The following is a 16,284-nucleotide window of genomic DNA, read 5'->3' on the forward strand; positions in this document are numbered from 1 at the left end:
AAGCATTTGACACAACTGGTAGGAAACTTGTCAAAATGAAGTTACATTTGTTCTTTCTTAGTACAAGCTATGGAGGCACCTTCGCTGACCAGTACCTGGAATGCTAGTATCCAAAACAAAGATAAAAAAGAAACAAAACTACAAGTTAGGGAACTGGAATGAACTGATGAGTTGGATTATAGTAATGTGTAAAGAAATGTGTTACTTGTAAAATCATATAAGTAATAACTGAAATGTATAGCCTTGGGAGAACACTTTCTGCATAAGGAGAATGTGACATTGCTGCATGGGACTGCTCTTTGGAGACTGGTATCATATAAAAATTTTTCCTTGTACCATATTGATAAACAAGACTGACTTTGGTTATTTGCTCTCTTGAATTTATTTCATAACGGACCAAAGTGTAACCAAGCAATTGACTATCTATCTATCTATTGTGATGGGGCAAGGCCAGATGGCTACAGTAAAGTACTGAGGAACAGGTATGTTAGCCCCAGGCTAAACAAATCCCTAGTACCGTGGTAACCAAATGGCAGTTGCTCCAGGTTAATCAGGGCACCTGGGTTTAAAAAGGAGCTCACTCTAGTCAGGCAGGGAGGAGCCAGAGGAGAAGGAGCGCGTGCGAGGAGCTGGGAGCAAGAGGCGCAAGGAGCTGAGACTGAGAGGGTGTGCTACTGGAGGATTGAGGAATTATCAGACAATCCAGCATTATCAGACACCAGGAGGAAGGTCCTGTGGTGAGGATAAAGAAGGTGTTTGGAGAAGGCCATGGAGAAGTAGCCCAGGGAGTTGTAGCTGTCATGCAGCTGTTACAAGAGGCACTATAGACAGCTGCAATCCACAGGGCCCTGGGCTGGAACTCAGAGTAGAGGGCGGGCCTGGGTTCCCCCCAAACCTCGCAACTCCTGATCAGGCACAGGAGGAGTTGACCCAGACTGTGGGTTCCACCAGAGGGGAAGATCACTGAGGTGAGCAAATTCACCAATAAGCGCAGGACCCACCAAGGCAGAGGAGGAACTTTGTCACACTATCTATCTATCTATCTATCTATCTATCTATCTATCTATCTATCTATCTATCTATCTATCTATCTATCTATCTATCTATCTAATAGTACTATGTCCATAATGGTGGCATCCAAGTGTTTATTTGTTTGCTAGTATTGGCTGATATTTTTGATGGAACATAAACCCCAAGAGTGTTTGACTGTCATTAACAACTATTTTTCTGAGATCTGTCAGTTCACCTGTTCTTAATCCATTTAATGTGTGCTTTATTGATATTGTATAGCAGTGAGTTTTCAATCAGAATGACATGCAATACTAAAAAGAATGCCTTACAGATGTCTAAGTATATTGCATCTATGTAATTATCCTTATCAACCAAACTTCTATTTTTATGAAAAATGAGGTGTTTGACAAGACCTCTTTTTCATAAAAAACATGTTCACTAGCATTATTAGTATCCTTGTCCTTTAATTCATTTTAAAGTGAATCATGTATCATCTTTTCTATTATTTTGTCCTAGGATTGATGTCAGGGTAACTCTAATTACCTGGGGCAGCCCTTGTGCCCTTTTTGAATACTGCCACAATATTAGCACTCTTCTACTCTTTTGGAATCGTATGGTGTTGTGAGATTAAATATTGCTCGTAGATTTTTGGCTCCTACCAATGTAAGACTCTTGTATGCTGATAGGTAAAACCGAAGCCCTGACTTTACACTCCCATGGCATCATTTACTGTACTTTCCACCAAAATGAACAGAGGTAAAGAATACATTTCCACATACCTGCTGCTTGTAAATAATTTTCAGTGTTCACAACTGTCTCTGGCATTCGGAGGCTCTCTCCACCTGACTCTGTATGTTTGATGAAGAATGGAAAATATAGTGTGTTAGTTATGCAATCTAGCAAATATAGTGGCAAAGAGCTAGAGACTTAATTAGAAGGGTTCTATATTAGGAAAGCCTTCCGATACCCAAGAGATTAATTATTTTTATTTATACTGTTAACTTATCAGGAAATAGTCTGATACTGTTGGGACACACCGCATGAACTTTCCCACACTCCGTAACCAGAAATTGCCGTTTTTCCCCACGCAGCATGGCCTTTCTGTTATTGTTGTTACATATAAATAGACAGTGTAGACCTAGGTTGTTAGTTATTTCCCTGTTATTTTATAGTATATTTTCTCATTCAGATCTTCATAACTTTTCTTAAAGCAACTCTCCCTAAGGATTCTTTTGTATCTTTTACTCATCTCAAGTATTTCCCCTGCAACCTTACTTTCCTGAACTTTTGGTTTGTGTTTTGTAATACGGCGGTATAGGGTCTGGTCTATTTCCGACTGACTTCAACCAACCTCTGTGGAAATTGGATTGAGAACTTGTGTCAGGTGAGGCTGCACTGAAGCAGCCTATGGGACCACGATTGGTACTGCAGCCACTTCCCTGCCTTAGTCCACAAGTTTTGGCCACTTGCTTGGTGCAGGGTGAGCCGTGCCATAAGCTCAGCATCCATCTCTAAACAGTTAAAAAATCACAGAATGTGTCTCTCTGTGCTTTTAAATAAAGAAAAGTAAACTCAAAGGCAAACATTTAGTTGTGGGCCTGCTGGATCCCAATTGGTTAGTGTCTCCTGCTGGTACTTTCAGGTGTCTATATGGGTATATCAACACACACCATAACAGTAAACGTCACAGCCCAGGTCGATAGCTAGTGCTATTTCTCTAAAAATAGCCGTGTAGACAGTGCTGTTGACCTGGGCTAGGAGGCTCGCTTCTGTGGAGTGTGTCATCCTGTGTGCAGGGGACTAGACTAGAAGATCTCTTCCAATCCTACAATTCTAGGATGGGTTTTGTTTGAGGCAGTAGTGGCAGAATGATAATACTTTGCTACAACCCTTAATGTGTGAGAACGTGTTTCCATCAATAACATGCCACACCAGTAAACTGGTACCCTTCACATGGGATGAATTTCAGAAAAAGGCCTATTCACCACTTATGTCCCAATAAAACCATGTGGCCCAGAGACCATATCTTAGTCACTATATCATAATGTCTCCATCTCTCCCCATCTGCAAAACAGGGCTGGTATACTTATCTGTGGGAAACACATCTCAGTTGCTGTTTTGGAACATGAACTAAACTGGTAAAACTTGGTCAGATTTCTCTACCATTGGGAAGACCAATAAAATATAAAGCGATAACGTCCATCACCTCGTTCTAAGCTCATTCACAGTGCTGCATTTCAAAATTCATATACTCCAATGGGAGGTGCCATGTTAGTCTTGGGTATTTAAATAGTTCCCATTTCCAAGCAATGTAGTGAGGGTTGGATTTATCCCACCAGAATCATTTGGCCCAAGGTATTACTAGAAAGAACCTAAGGGCTGCTAAATGGCCATAAACCCCTCCATAATGGGTGCATATTGAGGCCTTCTGTGATATATTGCCCTACTCAGTCAGTCAACAGTAGAATGCACAGGTTACTGAAAAAGGCTTTTCTCCATAGTGCTCTGGAGGCACCAGCCCAGAAAACAAAAGGCTTTGAGAAGTTAAGACATCTGAGAAGTCATGGCAAAAGGAGCAGACTTACTCTCCTTAGGGATATAAGCTGATCATGAAGTGAATTCATGGACTGTTTGTTCAACTTCTGAACATTACTACCCGTGTGTTCTCTTTGGAATTTAACCATTACATTGACTCCTGTGCTCATCTTTCTCTCACTCGCGCTCTGTTTTCCCTGTATTTTTTTTTTCTGGTGTGAAATTGATCTCCTCTAAAGCAATGATTCTCAACCAGGGGTATGCATATCCCTGAGGAAATGCAGAGATCTTCCAGGAGGTACATCAACTCATCTAGATATTTGCCTAATTTTACAACAGGCTACATAAAAAGCACTAGTAAAGTCAGTACAAACTAAAATTTCATGCAAACAATGACTTGTTTATACTGCTCTATATACTATACATTTAAATGTATGTACAATATTTATATTCTAAATGATTTATTTTATAACTATATGGTGAAATGAGAAAGGAAGCCATTTTTCAGTAACCGTGTGCTGTGACATTTTTATATTTTTATGTCTGATTTTGTAAGCCAGTAGTTTTTAAGTGTAGTAAAACCTGGGGTGCGCCACCTAACCAGACTCCTGAAAGGTTGAGAGACACTGCAGGAGCTGGTGCCCAATTTCCACTGACTTTTAAAAATCCCCCTTAGATTCCTTTGAGAATCTCAGTCTAAATACTCCACAGTGGGACTAATTGTACTTTCAGTGTGTCCATTGAATCCAGTGGACATACTCCTGACTTATGCCAAGATGAGTGAGAAAAAGATCAGGCCCATTGACTGCAATGGCGCTACTCCTAATTTATCCCCGGCTAAGTGAGAGGAGAATCACCCCACTGATTCCAATGTAGTGATTCCTGATTCATTCCTGTGCAAGTGAGAGGGAATCAGCCTCATCATTGCCAGAGGAGTTACTCCTCATTTACACTTGGGTGAATGAGATGAGAACCAGGCCATCTGTGTTCCTTATTTATTGACAGCAATTTATACCGATGGGAAGTGAGGGCAAAATGAACCAGAGACTGTGCTCACAGTGATGATAGCTTTTTAAGCACACAAGGATCCTCATCCTTAGCTGTAGGAAAACAATTTACATCAGGTGAGGAGGTTGGGTTTCTGATTTTCAAAGGTGCCAATGATTATGCAAGGCACAAGGTAGAGAAGAATCAGTCTCATCATCTTTAGCCTACATATATTGTCCACACAGTCTAGTGTAACTAACCTCAGCAGCTTATATACAGACAATGTGGTCATCTGAGAGGATTGACAACTGTACGTACCTTCAGCACAAACATCACAGACCCCTTACCAATTGGTGGTTCACTAGCTTTGAGGAAATAGCAGAAGTTGGTAAAACAAACAAACAAACAAACAAGAACAGACAATCAGACAAAAAAGGAGGTGGGAAGAAAGCATCATTATGCAGATATTTGTGATTTTTCATGAAAAAAGTAGCTTTTTTTGTTTAACAATAGAAAACCAAAGATTTTCAAAATGTACAGCCAAAACCTGCCACCAGTGATTTTATTATTCTTGTTCTTATTGCCTGAAACCTGTAGCTAATTATCTTAGACCCCATCCTCTTGCATATCCTAGTCAGGCTGTACAGAGAGAAATGAATGTCTGCTCCAAAGCCTGTTTTAGTCAATAGAATGAGATAAAGGTGCAAAGAGATTCTAGGATTGGGCTGTGCAAAGGGAGCACCCTTTTTCAGTCATGGCAGTGAGAGAAATCAGCTGTTGGGTCCCTGGATACTTCAAGCTTATAGAACCTGAATGGAGCCCAGGCATTGCTCCAATCTTGGGGGCCCTTTGGCACACCTTTATCTAACACTCTGTCCTGAGAGCTGGAACCAGTGGACTCAGTGCAGACTCTTCAACCCCACCCACCAGCCCCCATAGCTTAAACTCACCCTTTCCCAGAATTCCACCAAAGGGATGAGCTCTCTGGGGCACCATTTAACTATTTCAGGACACGTGTGGAAACCAAAAAGCATATAACATACACAGAAATGCCCTTCACTAGCTCACTCTTCCCTTGGGAGGACAGACTGTCAAATCCCACAGAACGTAAAAGAGCGGGAGTGAGAGAGAGCCTGGAGCACTGTGCTTAATGTAAGACAAGAGGCTTGAACCATAGTCAGAAAAGTCCAGCCATGCCGTCAACTAAACTCAAGCCATATATGAAAGCAGATGCTTACAAGTTCACTGTTCAATACATGACCTTGGCAAGGGCACTGCTAGCACTGCTAGAACACAGGAACTCCTAAGAAGAAACAGATACCGTGTGTGTGTGTATGTGTGTGTGAACACACTTCAAAAGATTAATCCAGATATATCCTGACCTAACATCAAATAAGAGGGCTTGACAAAAGTAATGGACAGGGATGTTTTGTCCAAGACACCTGGAGCAAGGTACAAGGAGAGGTAAAAAGCTGAGGGTCATGAAACACGTAAGGTGGTTCATTTGTTGTTCGTCTCAGTCTGTAAATATCAGGGTACCTCTCTTTAACCCTTTGTGAAGCCAAGGGAACAGCAGACCATTCCCGCTGCTGACTGAGCCGCTTCTTGCCATGGGGCACTTGTGTGTTAGCATACCTGTAGCTTCTATGGGAAGCTAAGGCTGTGTCATGAGGACAATAAACCTTAACAAGTGTCTTTGCCACTGAATCGTGCCTGTGGTCTTTCTTTGTGAGTAACATCGAAGTCTGCCGAATTAGCTTGCTGCACTGTCTGCTAGTGTAGCTCACATAAGAGCTCCAAGAACAGTAATGACATTTCAGCAGCAATAACATCTTTCAGCACTTAAAGATGCTAACTTTATTGGATATCTTTTCCTCTGAAAACAATGGGTAAAACAGGTACTCAGCAACTGCTCAGCACCACACAGGATTGAAGGTTCAAGGTTCTCACAGCCGTACCGCTTCCATCTCTGTGATTTGGCACAATTGCAAATACATGAGTGTCGTAAATAGATAGTTAAGGATTAATGCCTCTTTCACCTGTAAAGGGTTAAGAAGTTCACCTAGCCTAGTTAACACCTGACCAGAGGAACCAATGGGGGAACAAGATGTTTCAGAAGGAGGGAAGTTTCCTTTGATCAGTTTCAGCTGGAATGGAAAAGATCAAGGAACCAGCCTTTTATCAGAGTAGTAAGTTTTAGAAAAGAATAAATAGGTTTATGTTTATTTTCTTTTTGTGACTTTGTCTTTGTGCAATTAGAGGAATAATCAAATTTGGAATTCTTTTGTGTACTAAATTTTGCCCAGGGGAACATCCTCTGTGTTTCGAATCTGTTGTCTGTGAGATCAGCTTCTATGCTATCTCCCAGAGGATTTTTTTCTGTTACCTTTCTTTTCTTTAATTAAAAGCCTTCTTTTTAAGAACCTAATTGATTTTTTCCCTGTTTTTTTAGATCCAAGGGGATTGGATCTGGACTTACCAGGGATTGATTGGGGGGAAAGGGGAGGGGGAATGAGTAATTCTTCCTTGTTTTAAGATCCAAAGGGAATTGGTGGAGGAGTCTCTCAAGGCTACCCAGGGAGGGGAAGGTTGTTTTGGGGAAGACACAGTTTTCCAAATGACTCAAGCATTTGGATGGTGGCAGCCCATTGATCTAAGCTGGTAATTAAGCTTAGGGCTTTCACATGCCGGTCCCCACATCTATACTCTAAGAGTGGGGATGAAACCTAGGACAATGAGCATTTTCAAACACACCATATTTCCTTTTACAGTAAACCTACCAGTGAAACACTATTTTCTCTCCAAGAGAGTGTGTGTGACTGTTTTTAAGGCATTTCTGGTCACCTCATCTCTGAAAAGATATATTAACATTAAAGAAAGATCAGAGCAGGGCAACAAAAATGATAAGGTGTATGGAACAGCTTCCATATGAGGAGAGATTAAAAAGATTGAAACTGTTCATCTTCGAGATGAGACGACTAAGGGGGGATATGACAGCGGTCTATGAAATCAGGAATGGTGTGGAGAAAGTGACTAAGGAAGTGTTATTTAGCTCTTCACATAACTCATGAATCAACAGTCATCTGATTAAACTGATTGGCAACAGGTTAAAAGAAAGGAAGGAAGTACTTCTTCAGAAAACACACAGTCAATATGTGGAGCTCGTTGCCAGGGGAAGTTGTGCAGGCCAAAAATATAACAGGGTTCAACAGAGAATTAGATACGTTCATGGAGGATTGGTCCATCAATGGTATTAGCTAAGGTGGACAGGCACTTAGGTCTCATGTTCTGAGTCTTCCTAAACCTCTGATTGGCAGAGGTTGGGACTCGGCAACATGAGATGGATCATTTGGTAGTAGCCCTGTTCTTTTCATTCCTTCTGGGGCATCTGCTGTGGGCCACCGTTGGAGGACGGGATACTGGGCTTGAGGGACCATTGGTCTGATCCACCATGGCTGTTCTTATGCAGTTAGTACTCGCATTACTATAAATAGAATATAATAAGCTGCTTCTCATGCACATTGAATCTCACTGCAGGGAACTTCTCTGTCACTGTGTCAGAGAATGGGAGAAACAGTAGAGTCTAGTCTCACCCTGACCCCCATGGGAGGTTGCCCAGACAGGTCTGTGGAATGAAGTTAAATGTTTCATCCATTCTAGGGAGGCCTGGGGGAGGGATAGCTCAGTGGTTTGAGCATTGGCTTGCTAAACCTAGGGTTGTGAGTTTACTTCTCAAGGGAGCCATTTAGGGATTGGGGCAAAAATCTGTCTGACGATTGGCCCTGCTTTGAGCAGGGAGTTGGACTAGATGACCTCCTGAGGTCCCTTCAAACTCTGAGGTTCTATGACATGTTATACATGAGACTAGTATAAAGTGTAGGAATACGACTAAGACAAATCCAAAGGGATAAATCTCACAATATAATAAAAGTGAGCTGGGATTTTCCAAGGAGCCTATGTACCCAACTCTTATAAAACTTAGCCCTTGTTAAAAACTTGAATTTTCTCCTAAGAAATTTTAAGTGAAGGATGTTCACCAGTTTTTGACCAGATCCAGAGAGCTGGATATTAAGGAAGCTCTATAAGAAGGAAGAAAAATAAAATATATGGAAGATATGCCAAGACATGAAGACAAAGTTGAAAGCAATCTCCAGTAAAAGAATGGAGATACCATGGTTAGGCATTTTTCAATATCATACAGAATATCAATACAGAATATCAAGAAGAGAAGACACAGTCCAGCATGGACTGCCATCATGTATGAATGATTCCATATTATTCCTAGGAGAGAGAACTTCAATGAATACATAATCCTGTGTTACACAAGGATGAATTGAAAGACATGATATCTTAAATTTGGATCAGGAATAATAATAATAATTAATAAATATATGTTGCTCCAAAAAGTAAGAATATTTAGACATATGTGCCTGTGACACCAGCACTGACTAAATCAAATTGGCACAGCCTGAATTAATTCAAAAGGATATATGATAAAAATAAAAATAATAAAAATCTTATTAACAAAAGTTCAGCACAGAACAACAGCTGAGATGTTCAAAGCCTCCCAGGTAATTGGATGTACCATTCTGATTATTCCTGCATGGTTAGTAGCAGAAACTCCAGAAATACTTTTATACAGACATTGAGGCCACCTCCAGTGGATTCCTAGACAATTCTTAACTGCCAAGTCCTCGGTTTGAAATACAATCTCCTGTACAATGCAGTCCAGAGGAAAACTATGACAATAGTCTGAAAGGTAAATAAGCAAATAAAAAGTAAAGAAAGTAAATAAGGAAGTGTTATCTACTCCTTCTCATAACACAAGTGTAAACGGAGTCAAGATGAGCTCTAGCCTGACATCTGGTGGTGAATTATGGGGAGTGTGGAAAGGAATTTCAGGCATTTGCATTTGCACACCCACTCAGCCTAGCATAGCCCATGCAGGCTGGGATGGTTATTTTGACAGCTCTGGGATCCCCAATTTCTTTGTTATTGAGGCAGGAGGAATAAAGTGTTGTTACCCTGATTATGTGAATGAGGAACTATGAGACTTCTTTATAACAGAGAGTCTCACCATCAGTTAAGTAACACTCACTAGACAAGGGAGATGGGTGCCAAAACCCAGTGAATGGAGAGAGGTTGGGGATTGGTGTGTGTACCTGATGGTATGGGCACTTTTTGAGGGCCTCGAACACCAATTGCATCTTTTTCTTTCTCCACTGTTGAAGAGCTGAGCTAATTTTGATTCCATTAGGAGTCTATCTGGAGGCTGCTGAGCTGAATTCATGTTAGGCTAAGGGCAGACCAGCACTAGGGCTCCCCTACTACAAGCTAAAATCACTAAAAGAGCTAAACTACTGAGCTGAGATCACTGAGTGCTGTGTTAACTACTGGGGGAGCCTGAAGATCTATTGCTAAGGGCCTGGCAGAGTGAAGCAGTTTGCAGCATGGTTGGAGCAGCCCACGAAACTGGAGCAGAGTGGAGCGGTTTGCGGGGATGGCTGGAGCAGCTCACAGGTCAACTGGAGGAGTGGCACAGCTGGTGAAGTGGAGCCAGTTGTGGCGAAGGCTGCAGCAGAACTCCGTGGAGAGGCAGAGCAGTTGGCCCTGGCCCACGTAAGGTGCCCTTAATACCCTGTGTGCGCCCCCCCATTTCCACCCAGGCTTGGGGGGTAAAACTCTGCAGATAAACTTTTCAACTCTGGGGCGGCACTGACCAGGGACAGAGACTTTTGAGTTGTTGGACTTTGGGGTATTGGACTTAAGACCCTAAGGGGAAAAAGACATTGCTAAAACTTACTTGGTGGGTCTTTTGCTCATGGTTTACGTTATGAATCCTGTTTATGGTGTTTCCCCAATATGATGCCACATTGTTTCCCTCCTTTATGAAAAGGATTTTGCTACACTCAGACTCTGTGCTTGCAAGAGGGGAAGTATTGCTTCCTAGAGGCACCCGGGGGGGGGGGCGTGATATGTAATTGCCTCAGGTCACTGGGTGTGGGCTTGAGCCGATTTTGCATTTGCGTTATTGAAACGGAACCCTTGGATATTGAACCCGGCCCTTGTTGCCGCCAACTCAGAGTGGCAGAAGGGTTACACAAGAATGGGTTACCAAATGAAATTAATAGGCAGCAGGTTTAAAACAAAAGAAAGTATTTTTTCATACAATGAACCTGTGGAACTTCTTGCCAGAAGATGTTGTGAAGACTATAACAGGGTTAAAAAAAGAACTAGTTAAATTCATGGAAGATAGATCCATCTATTAGCCAGGATAGGATGGACAGGGATAGTATCTCTAACCTCTGTTTGCCAGAAGCTGGGAATGGGTAACAGGGGATAGATCACTTGATAATTGCCGTGTTCTGTGCATACCCTCTGGGGCACCTGGCATTAGCCACTGTCAAAAGACAAGATACCAGGCTAGATGGACCTTTTATATGACCCAGTATGGACATTCTTATGTTCTTATGTAGTTTCAAAGAGGACAGAATCCATTGTTCTCCATGTCCACTGGGGTTAGGACAAGGAGGAATTGGTTTTATTTGCATCTAGACAGTTTCAGGATAGATATTAAGAAAAAAATCTAACTATAATGATAGTTAAGCACTGGAACAGGTCACCTAAAGAGGTTGTGAGATCCCCAACACTGGAGATTTTTTAAGAACAGGTTGAGCAAACACCTGTTAGACTTGATCTAAGTATAGTAGGTCTTGCCTCAGCACAAGGGGCTAGACTAGATGGTCTCCTGAGATCTCATCCAGCCTTACATTTCTGCAATTCTGTGTCTATTTATATGTGAATTTGTTTGTGTCAGACTGTTGTGCTTGTATGTTGATGACTAAGGCCACAATTTTCAAAGGAAGTGATTGGCCAGATATTTAAAAGTATTTAGGCACCTAGTGGGATTTTCAGACATCTACATGTCTAACACACATTGAAATAATTTGGACCTTAGTGATTTTGGATGCCTCCATTTTCAGTTGTCTAATCTGTGATGCCTTTAAGGGGGCAGATTTTCAAAAAGTACTGAGCACCCACCCTCTGAAAAATGTCCGTTTACGATGACTTAAATTGGGCGACTTTAATCTTTTAAGCAGCTTTGAAAAATCTTACTCAGAGGGGGAGATTTTTCAAAGGCACAAGAGATAGCTAGGCATCCAGCTCCCATTTCAAAGACAGCCCATGTCTTTAAAAATCCTCCTCGTCCACCAGTGCCAACTCTGAATGCCATATTAAATATGTTATCTGGGCTTCTGCTCATCTGGGCAGCCCCATATTTTACAGTTCCCATCCCTCCCTTATGTGTGCCAGGCCTCTGCATCCCAAGGCAAATCCACAGTTCCTGGGAACTTAGTATAACTTGACTAATCATGTGAATCAGGGATTCTCTAAAGAAACACTTAGTTTGTCACAAGCTGAGGTGTTCTACCATTCACAAAATATCTAAGTGGATGCTGCTGCCATGCAATAACAGCTCCTGCACTTTGAGCTACTCCCTTTGCAAAGTACACTAGGGGAACTGTTAGCATGTGGCAGCAATGTCCAGACATACTCTGGGTACACAGCAGGCTAGTGTGGAGTAGGTTTACACCCCATCACTAAGTGTCCACGTAGATAAGCCCTCAGTGGCTGTCTGAAAGTCTCGGGGCTTGCGTGGTTTACGGCACAGGTGGGACAGGCATAGTAATTAGGTAAGGAGGTGAGAGTAGGGAGTGGCCCCAGATAGGAAGGACATAGAAAGTGAGCAAAAGAGAAACAGATTATTATCCTTCAGTATTACACCATGAGAATTTTCCTTAAAAAACAAATAGCCTTCACAACATACAAGATCTTTAAGCTTAGAAAGGAGAAAGCTAATGTCTAAATGTATCCCCACAAGTCAACAATAAATGCTGACTACAAATCAATGCCGTTGGTTTGGGTAGTCTGGAATGTTGTTAAACCTTCTGCAGAATTCCTGCATTTTAGCTACTCATCTGCACATACTCTTCTTTTACTCACCTTGAAATTCTCATAGTGTCTGTCTTGAGGAGGTCACTGTTCATGATGTCTTGCACCCCCAATATGTTCTTGAGCCACTAGTTCATAGCCAAGTGCTCCAATAATCACAAGGATCATCTTCGTTCTCTGTAGTCATTCCGCTTCATACTTCACCCCCTTCACTTCTTGTTCCTTTCAATGTTTCTCTCTGCTGGGTTGGCAAGACTAATAAACATGGACTTGTTTGTCATAATGAGTTTTATTTGTACGTTATCGAGCACAGAATCTCTCTCTTTGGCTCTGTGTGAGGATATCATTTACACTCTCATGTGTTTCTAGAAATCAGAAAACAAAATAACCTTCCCTTTTTTCAAAATTAAGATCATAATAGCTATGCCCTCATGTGATCATGTGAAGGTTAATACATTAAGATTCAGACTGAACTTTGCATTTACTGGCCATGCTACAATACGTTCCTGTTTAATGGCTTTGACTTTAGTGTCTCTACATCAGTGTAAAATCACTGTGAGTGGGAAGGATCAGGGAATGGCCGAATGTTAAGTTTCCAGCCCCAGTGACTTGGCCAGCAGCAAATGACAACTACCAGGGAGCCAGGGGGAAGCAGAGAGGAGGGAACTGCACCTTCCTGAATCAGAAACCTTCCCCTTAGCTGGTCCTGGGACTGTGTAGCAGAGACACATCACCACTATGATGAAGCACAAGGGCGGGTAGCTTGTGTGAATAACACTCATGGGGGCCAAGGTGTCAATGAGAACTCTTGGCCCACCTGCACATTGACCTTCCCTTAATCAGTCATTTCAGGTAGCAAGAACTGCAACATTCAAATTAGCAGGAGATGAAGTGTGGGGATTGGTTGATTTACTTCTGATGTCACCAGGGTCCCATTTAAAAGTGACCTGAGCTTGGCAATGTGCAAAATGTATTCCTAATTTAATGATCTGGAAGAAATTCTCTTAACAATTTAGCTGCATTATAACCTAATGTTTTCAAATGTGGCCTACACACATATTTCAAATGAGTTTTAACATTATGGAAAGTGAGAAGAGTTAAGTTTTATTCCACTCTGAAGATCTCTCATGACAAAGCTGCAGATGACAAATGCCAAATTTCTTAAGGATCCCAATTATAAAATTTTAGTCTCATGAACTAATTAAAATATTTACCTGCAAAGCCGTCCACTTGCAGAGAATAAGAATCCAAATTGGGCAAGGATCACAGTATTCTTCACACCTTACAGTGGGAGTGAATGAACAGTGAGTGTCTAAGGATATAGCTTTGTTTCCTAATTTTCCTCCAAAACAAGTCAGATGGCCACAGGTAGGCAACACCCACACTCTACGCAAGTCATGATTCTGATGAGTTCAACATTCACACAAAGATAAATATGGGCTACTCATGTGAAACAGAATTTGCAAGATCATATGCCCTTATTGGCCCAATAATATACACATATATATTAGCTTAAAATCACTGAATTCTTGTAAAGTCATCAATGAGAACTCTTGCCAGCCTGTACAGTTACCTTCTCTCAAGGAGTCATTTCAGGTAATAGAACTGCCATATGGAAATTACCAGGAGAGAAAGACTGAGAATCGGCTGAGTTACCTCTGATGTTACCATGGCCCCACTTAAGAATGAATCTCAGCTATATGCACCAGCTAATCCAAATCTAATATGTTCTAACTGAACTGCATTTTTATTCCAGTTTTACAATCATTCTGGACAAATCAGGAGAGAGGATAAACGTGAGCTTTCTGAACGAGCACATTTTGAAGTATTTCATTCGTGTGAAGTAATTCTCATATTAATTTGAAAGTCATCCACACTCAAAGAATAAAGACTATATGTTCAAGGAGGATACACTGTACGCTTCAGAGATGAGAGTGCAAATGAGTGTGCAGTGCGTGTCTCAGGATTTGGCATGGTGTACTAATTTTTCTCCAAAACATGTCACATGACCATAAGTTGAATAAGTAGAATCCGCCCTTGGACACAAAAAGTCCTGATCGTGCTAGTCTAGAGTTCCACTGGCACAGAAAGATGAATTAGGGCTATTCATGAGTCAGAGTTTGCAGGTTCATATATCTACGATTAGCTTGAAATGCCTGTACTCCTCTAAAAGACAAAAAATCTAAGGAGAGCTTTTCTCCAGGCTTCCTTTACCTCCTTGTTTCTCAGGCTGTAGATGAGGGGGTTGACCAAAGGGGTCAGGACTCCATAGAAAACAGAGCACACTTTGTTCAAGACCCTCAGTGCATCAGAGTCTGATAGCAGATACACAATGATGAGGGTTCCGTAGAAAATTGTCACCACGATGAGGTGGGAAGAGCAGGTGGAAAAGGCCTTCTGTCTCCCAGCCGTGGACGGGATTCTCAGGATGGTGGTGATGATACTAACATAAGATGCCAGGGTCAACAGAAACGGAGGAAATGTGAATAGGGAGGAATGTACGACAGCTGAAACCTCCAGCCAGTAAGTGTCGCTGCAGGACAGTTTCGTTATTGGACTAAAATCACAAAAGAAATGGTCAATTTCATTGGGGCCACAGAATGTTAATTGTGACATCACAGATATTAAGAAGGCAACAGACACAAATCCACCTGTCCATGACGCGACCGCTAGCTGGAGGCACAACCTGTCGTTCATCAGGGCTGCATAATGCAGAGGTTTGCATATCGCTAAATAGCGATCATAAGACATCACAGATAGTAGACCTCATTCTGTGCCTGCCAGAGAACCAAAGAAATATAATTGTATGATGCAACTGGGAACAGAAATGGTTCTGTTCCCAGTCAGGAGACTGTCCAGCATCCTGGGCAGCATGGTGGAGGTGTAGCTGGTCTCCAAGCTGGACAAGTTCCCCAGGAAGAAGTACATGGGGGTGTGCAGGTGCTGATCAGTCACAACTAACACAACAATGAGGATGTTCCCAGCCATGGTCACAATGTAGATCACTAGGAACAGCAGGAAGAGAAGAACGTGAAGTCCAGGAAGATCCCCAAATCCCAGGAGGATGAATTCTGTCACGGTCGTTTGATTTCCCTGGCATTTGTTTGCTGTGGATTTCATCTAGGGAAATAAAACAAATTCTGCCATTTAGAGTCTAACTTACACTGCAAAGCAGTCAGCATTTCATTTCTGGCTTCTCTCTGCTAGTTGCCATCCCAATGGTTGAGTGAAGACCCCAGATAGTAGAGGCATGCTGGGTAAAATTTCAAAAGGACCTAAGTTAATTGACATTGGAATATTACTGCTGTCTGGTATTTCTATGGCTGTACACATCTCACCTTCAGCTTCCTGATCATGTCTTATGTGTTACATTAGCCACAATATCTGAAATTTTCCACTCCACTGGAATCTGTCCACCAGATTCCAGTGGAGTGGACAATAGAATTTGATTGCAGAAACCTGGGTTTTCTTCCTTTCTCTTTCTTTCCTTGACCTTGGGCTTACACTTCCGTTCTCTGAGGCTCTGTTCCCTCTATTACAAAATAGTTGATGATAATATCACTTACCATTTTCTTAACGTGTTTTGAAATTTAGAGATCATTCTCTCTCAAATCATAGAATCATAGAACTGGAAGGGACCTCGAGAGATCAGCTAGTCCAGTCCTCTGAACTCATGACCGGACTAAGTATTATCAAGACAGTTCGTGACAGGTATTTATCTAACCTGCTCTTAAAAATCTCCAATGATGGAGATTTCACAACCTCCCAAGGCAATTTATTCAAATGCTTAACCACTCT

The 16,284-nt window shown here is 41.8% G+C and overlaps 1 pseudogene; it reads right to left on the bottom strand.

Moving 5' to 3' along the window:
* Positions 1-14,652: 14,652 nt before the first annotated feature.
* Positions 14,653-15,606, bottom strand: LOC127040954 (olfactory receptor 11A1-like; annotated as a pseudogene).
* Positions 15,607-16,284: the final 678 nt, after the last annotated feature.

The sequence above is a fragment of the Gopherus flavomarginatus genome (genome assembly GCF_025201925.1).
Source record: "Gopherus flavomarginatus isolate rGopFla2 chromosome 11 unlocalized genomic scaffold, rGopFla2.mat.asm SUPER_11_unloc_2, whole genome shotgun sequence".
Lineage (NCBI taxonomy): Eukaryota > Metazoa > Chordata > Testudines > Testudinidae > Gopherus > Gopherus flavomarginatus.